The following is a 7,947-nucleotide window of genomic DNA, read 5'->3' on the forward strand; positions in this document are numbered from 1 at the left end:
CTGTTTTTTTTTTTTTAACAGAGAGAAATAACTTATTTTCTTCCCCATTTTTATACGTGTAATATTGTGATTAGCAAATGGGTCAGATCACTGACACTGCATTTACTACGCTCATTGTCCAATTATTGTTAGGCACGGTTCGCTTTCTTTGCCTCAAAGGAAAAACAATAGGGCTAACTCCATAATTGCACAACAATGAATATATATAGATATATACTTTTAAATTCCTTAAGTAATTAAATGAAACGACTTTTTTATTGAATATATACAATTATTTGGGAAAAACAAACACAATTATAAGATATCTAATGTTGAAACATTAAAAAAGTGTTTAAGAATTAATCCTTTGTGATGGAGAAGGTAAAAGAAGTGGTGTATCGGGTAAAAGATGATAGAGAGTGTAGGCATTAATTATTGGGTGAAAGTAGGAGTTGTTTGTTTGATAGATTATTCCTAGAAGTTCCCATCGGTTCAAGACTTAAATGCACCCAGTTTTCTCAAACAGGATGCCTGTCCTAATGTTTCAACACGCTTTCACAAGGTTCAGAGACCCCAAAACTCAATCTAATGAATATTAATTGGCACAAAATTTTGTGTTACCCTCCTCTCACCAAAACTCAATGTTCCTTAGAGGTTTTGCTATTTATTTTTTTTATAAAAATTAATTAATAGTTTTTTATTTTTAATTTTTTGCATTGCTGACAAAAATATTCGTAGTTATAAAGTAGTTTCAAATTCCCTAAATGGTTTCTATAATAATATCCACAAGAAAATATTAAGGGTAATTCTAGGAAAATTACACAACTTGTTGATAACATTAAATAAACGAAGTAATTTTGTTTTTTAATTCATATATACCAAGTGGAGTCTTGTACAGGAAACTGGGGTTACCTGATAAAAAAGTATAACTAGAGTTAATGTATTTCATAAATGAGGCACTGTTTCTAAGGAAAATACATCACTGGCCTCGGTTCAGTAGATGAATGAAGCTACAAACATCCTCGTGTGTTGGGGAAAACACGGGACCATTAATTTTTGAGAACGCTCCACACAGGACCATGCATGGTCTCTAAACATACACATTTGCATATGGACAAAAGAGGTTGATGGTTTGTAGGTGAGAGTGGCGACGGAAAGTTCCTTGGAATGGCTAGAGAGAAGAGGGGGAATGGAAGGAAGCAGAGATATTTATCGTAAATCCTTTATAAATACACTGTTGAACAAGCAGTGTTTCTTAGTTTATTCCCACTTCTCACTCCTCTTTACAAGGGTAAATGGGGTTTCCCCATGAAATGAATGTTTGGAGGCATTGTAGAGCAGCAACATAAATGTGTGAGTTAAAGAGGTAGTGATGGCAGTGCAACTACCTTATCTCTCACTTTGTCCATCTTACAAAAAACAACAACATAGTTTATTGTTTCCAACACCCTACTCTTTGCTTTATGAGATGATGATAATGCTACTTGGTGGACTAATTACTATAAGCATGACCCCCACACCTTCTCCATTTAGGATGCTGCCTTCTGCATGTCCTGAGGGAGCATTTTGGTACTTTATGTGGAAGCCCATAACCCTTTATAACCAAAATCAAGGTCCCACCAAACATATAAAAGTTAGCTGGGAACATTATTCTATAAATATTATCAACTGCCCAAATAAAGGCTCTATAAATGTGAACCAATGAGGGTCACATTCATACAACTTTGCAATCATACCCTTTCTTCATCTTCTTCTTCTTCATCATCATCATCATCAACATCATCATTCATCATTCATTTCTTCCATTCAACATGTGGTTTTACATTCAAAGAAATGTATATAGGCCTATCTAGCTACCTAGCTTCTAACTTAATTTCAACAGATACTTACACGGGAATGTTCTAATTGCAGCATATATGGAACTCGGGGACTTAATTTAATCACCACCATTTCTCTCTCAACACCTATACCAACCTACTATTACCATATGCTGATTAGACAGTACTGGTTTTTTAATGTGAATATCAAAGTCAAGCGGCAAGATCAGGAAATGTAGGTAAAACCATGCACTGAGAATTCAATTGGAACGGTTAAATATTAAAATAATGATGATGGGAAGTGGAATCTGTGAAGCAAGCCCGTGAAAGTTTGGTTTTTTAAGTCTCGTTCAGAAGTAATAGATCTGATGTTTGACACTGACGTTTTGTTTATTATGCTAATGTTGCACTTCATTGTGTGTTTCTTTCCTCCAACTGTCTCAGTTGAATTGCGAAAATTATATACCCTACTGAACCTACTCCTACGTTATATATGATATAAAAATTGAATTCCTAGACCCCAACTGCTGCTCCCATGAATAAAATTAAGTGCATGGCCAGGATTTGTTAATAATACTCTTTAGTGACCATGACAATACCGTTATGAATTTATTACCTCAAATTGTCTTTTTGGCATATGCCAGCCAAGGGTTATTACTGGTGACAAATATTTTGTTGTGCAAGGGAAATTTTTTGAGTCTGCAATTGGAAATTGCCATTGCTGCTGCAGTTGAACAAGAATCTATGGGTCATTGAATTCAATGACTTCTTCTGCCACATTGGAAATGGAGCCACATTTTGTAAATAGGGCATGACAACTGGATCCTTAGCAAAAATGGCTTGTGCTTATGGAGCCCATGCTAGGGCCCGGATCGTAATGCCCGCACAGTTTCTATGGTCAAGTGAGAAGCAATGAACAGCTCATACACGAGTTTTTTTCTCGAACACCTTCGATGCGAACCAAATTCTGCACACACGTTTTCTGTGGGCCTCGTTTAATTTATTTCAGAGAATAATAACCTTTGCGAATGTTACCAAATACTTTAAGAATGACAGCTAAGAAACTTTGTACCAATCTTTACTAATTGTTTTTTATTTTTCGAATATTTAGAATTTTCGCTTTGACTTCTGCTGTTATCTTTCGTGGTTTATATATTTAGGAAGATGTCACTTAAATGTATATCATGTAACACTTGCTCTAAGGTATGTATGTGGTGTACTATCTCAACAAGTGATATTAAAAAAAAGAGGTTTATTTGTTTGTTTTAAAATGAATTTTATGATAAAAATAACTTTAAATTTCAGGGAAATTAAATTAAAGAAAATATTTTACAATTAATAAATATTATTGTCGAAAATTTCCATCAAAGAATTGAAAGATAGAAAACGTGGTGAAAAGGATGTCATAATCAAGATTGATAAATTGATGAAAATTTTCATCCATCAATTAATAATTCAAAGATAAAAAATAAAATAAAAAAATCAGCTAAAATCTAAAGAGAAATTCTATCGTAAAACATTTAGCTTCTATTTCAAATTAACATAAACTTGTTACAAAAGGCAACAAATATCTATCTATAATACGTACCTAAGATTATAGCCAATCCAAGTAAGATATATAATATGCTTTTTCTTTCTACACCACTTATTACTAATTGCACTGTCATACTATAGAGAAAAAAAAAGACTCGTTTTGACTAAAAGTTTAATTTTGTAAAAGTTCATTCCAAAATATGGATAATGATATTTTAACTTACTTTTTTTAATTCATTTTTAATTTACTATTTTAATCACTCTTCAATTATTTATTTTGTATTCTTTTAGTGATGTCATGTGATAATCTAAAGATAATTAAAGTGGTGGAAAAAGTAAGTAGGTAAAAAAAAGTGCAAAAATCTTTATCCCAAAATAATAAGATTTTAAATTATGAATCAGTGCTTACTCATCGATGCTTACACAGCAAAATCCCCAATCTATTTTACGTTCATAAACCCTAATTTCAAAAATTATTTTTTAATATTAAATCATATTTTTATTTGTTTGTGACATACTACTACTTTGATGTTTATAATCCTTCTCACTGTTTCAACACTCCCAACCATGCTAGGTCACTCTTCACTTAACGATGTTTACCACAACTTAACAAAAAGGGGCATCTATGATACATTTTAACAAAATTGGAGATCTAATTGAGACTTCTAAAAACAGAAGGACTAAATTGAGATTTTTGAACGAAAATGGAAACCAAAGACATAACTAAACCATTTTAAATTTATAATTTTATAACTTCATTAAATTTAAAATAATTTTCGTTAAATACCATAAATATTTGAAAAGATTTCGTCATCACAATCTCTTGTAATAAAATAATAGGCTTAATTACTCGAAACATAGTCAGTTTGGTTCCAAAATTTCAAAATGGTACTCACTTTTAAGTTTGTCTCAATTTAGTACCCAAATTCGTAATGTGCATCAATGTAGTACCCTTTGTTAAGTTTTTGCAAATGCCGTTAAGTACCTTGCTACGTGTCAGCCTCTCTTTTTTTATTTTTTTAAAAAATTTTTAAAAAATTTTAAATTTTTTTTTGAATTTTTAAATTCTTTTTTTGAATTGTCACGTGTCAAATCCTTGATGTGACACGTGGCATTGTGAGTGACACATGGCAAGGTACCACCACGTGGCAACCAAGTATCATTGTCTTGATTTTAATTTAGTCCACACATGTGTATATTTGTTTCAATTTAGTACTCATATATGTTTATTTGTTTCAATTTAGTCTCTGCTCTATTTATTTGAATTTTTTTTTCAAATATATTTTTTTTTTAAAATAGAGAAATATTGTATCTCTTTTAAGACAAAATTTATTATTTATATAAATGTTATATTGATACTTAATATAAATATTGTATCTCTTTTGGTAAATTTGTTATTCATGACTTTTACTATTAACTTTAATATAAATTTCAATACTTAATTTTATAAGTCATTTTTAATAACAAATATAAATATAATATTTATATAAATAATAAATTTGGTCTTAAGGGAGACACAATATTTCTCTATTTTGTAAAATAAATATTTGGACAAAATTGAAACAAATAGAGCGGCTACTAAATTGAAACAAATAAACATATATGGGTACTAAATTGAAACAAATAGACATATATGGGGACTAAGTTGAAATCAAGACAATGACACTTGGCAGTACCTTGGTTATACCTTGGCAGGTGTGATACCTTGCCATGTGTCACTAACAATGCCATGTGCAGATCAAGGATTTGACAGGTGGCAATTTTTAAAAAAAAAATTCAAAAAAAATTCAAAAATTCAAAAAAAATTCAAAAAACCAGAGGCTGCATGTGGCAAGGTACTTAACTGCGTTTGCGAAAACTTAACGGAAGGTACTACATTGATGCACATTACGAATTTGGGTACTAAATTGAGACAAACTTAAAAGTGGGTACCATTTTAAAATTTTGGAACCAAACTGGGTATGTTCCAAGTAATTAAATCTAAAATAATATGTGGTGACATTTATGAAAGGTGACAATGTAAATAACTAACTGTGTGACAAGAAAGTTAACCGTGACACTTGATTGGAATGATTCAATTGAAAAATTTAAAAATTTTGACTACTCAACGAATCACAAAAATTAAATGCTCCCAAATTTATTCGGAGCAAAACATTATTAAGCCTAGACATTTAAAATGAGGAAATGTAAATACTTGCAGCATATTGAAATCACGGTAAAACATATTTATTGTGGCTAACTAGTACAAAACTAATTCAAATCCTTTATTTAGTAAGAACTTAAATAGTTTAAGATAATATGTGTAACGTCCCATTTAATTAATAAACGTAATTAAAAGAAACGCCACACACAAATAGTACGATATAGCAGTTTTGGGGTCCTTAACCCAACCCCTACAAACTAGGCACACCACGATGCCGAAAGAAGACAATTTAAAAGTCTAACAAATACAGGTAGAGAAATAAAGCATATCGAGATACATGGGACAAAGCCCTAAAGAAACTAAGATCCAGCCCATGCAGATCATGCAGCGGAACCATCACCTCCCTGTTGTCCGCGGGTGTTCCTCGCATTTGCTCACATCAACAAGTTGATGATCATCGCAAAAGAAAGTACCACACAGCAGAACACACAACAAATAAGAGTAGGGTAAGCTAGAGCATAAAAGATTACATCCATACAATCAAATATATATTCGCCATACCATACACACATATCAACCAAGCATGTTATGACTTCTCAAACAATACACTAAGAGACGACTCGACTCATCCAGATACATACAATTTGGTCGAATTCAGCGGATGCTCGCACTTGTGGTGGATACCTTTGCTCACCCCCGAGCTATTTGTTACAAGTGTTACAATGAATCGATTTCCCTCACCACAACGTTAGCCCTTAATGAATTATAGGCCTCCTGCTACTCTCACCACAGGATTCAATCCACTCTAAATGAGACTAACTAACCCCTTAGAGTGTCAGGATGCACCCTTACCTTGAATCCTTACCAGACCATACAGATGGGGCACCACCATAGACACCCACTAACAAGGGCCATGCAATTACGTCCCGCCCACTGAAGCACGACCCTGAAGTCCCACCTAGGGATTCCAAGGGATTACGTACTGACCACTTACCAACAGATATAATCAGCCAAGAAATAAACATATACACCATGCATAGGAAATTCATACCAACATCCATAAACAACCCTCATGTATCACATGTCAAACCCATACCAACTTGTGTTACCAATCATGAGAAAACGTCTCCCCTCATATCAATATCATGCCACTGAATTACCAATCATCAATGCTCTTCGTAGTTCATGACAGTTTTGTAACCACATACGTATCTAACCCCTCATGTACATTCAACATAAGTTCATGCCAAACTCACCATTCATCACATGTAAGCCTCCCTTCATCATATATACTCAATCCCATCATGCCATCATACAGTAATCCAATTAATCACAGGCCAAACATCCAAGAACGGAAAAGAACGCCAAACTGGATCGCATTCTCGCCCAGCTCCTCGCTCAGGCGAGAGAGTCTCTCGCTCAGGCGAGAACGTGAAATCCTGGAACAGTGGCCTCTGCACGGTCTCGCTTCGGCGAGACCCTCCTCGCCTGGGCGAGAAGCTCGCTCACCCAAAATGACCTAGTCGCCTGGGCGACCCCTCGCGCGAGAATGCCTGGGCGAACCCCTGCTCATCTCGCCTGGGCGAGGCAAGCTCGCCTGGGCGAGATTATCAGTCCTCGCCCATTGTTCACTCGCATAACAGACGAAACCAGCCCAAACACATGCAATAATACATTTCACACACTCAGGGAAACATCTAGAACTATAAATCACGTGAATCATACCCAAACAATCATGACAACAACTATTTTGCAGAAACCCTAACTTCCCATACCTGAAAAAGGTTACACGAGGCTTCGACACGGGACCACGGAGCACAGCAGCTTGAGCGATGGACTTGTAAACAGGCGGATAAGTGGAACAGTAGGAAAATAAGATTATTTTCGAACCCTAAACGGTGGAATACGAAAAAGGGCTTTAGGGAGTAAGAGAAGTAGGTTTAGAATCACTTACATGGAGCAGAAAGTAGTACTGAAGCCTTGAGCGGACTGGTTCGAGACGGGAAAGCAAACCCTAGCAGAGCTCTAGTGGTACAGTAGAGAGAGACGGATGCGAATCTGTGAATGAATGAAAGTGGAAGCATTAGGGAAACCTGGTTTCAGCTTTATCCTTTGCGCGAGCTCCTTGGCCCATCAGATTTGGGCAGTCCTTTTTGTAAAAAGGGGGTACAAAAGAATAGGGCCTTACATTCTCCTCAACAACAAAATTTTGACCTCGAAAATAAAGACTCACCAGGTAAACAGATGTGGATGTGATTTTCTCATGTCCTCCTCCAACTCCCAAGTAGAGTCACCCGTCCTCCGATCTCAAATGATTTTGACAAGACTGACCGTCTTCCCTCGACGTTGCTCAACTTTACTGTCCTTTAACGCGATGGGTGGTACTTCCACAGTGAGGTCCTCTCTGATCTGTATATCTTCAGCTTCTAACACGTGAGTCGGGTCAAACACATACTTCCTCAGCTGCGAGACGTG

This window comes from Vigna unguiculata, chromosome 3, assembly GCF_037176805.1.
Source record: "Vigna unguiculata cultivar grain cowpea cultivar isolate G323 ecotype 2 chromosome 3, ASM3717680v1, whole genome shotgun sequence".
Classification (NCBI taxonomy): Eukaryota; Viridiplantae; Streptophyta; class Magnoliopsida; order Fabales; family Fabaceae; genus Vigna; species Vigna unguiculata.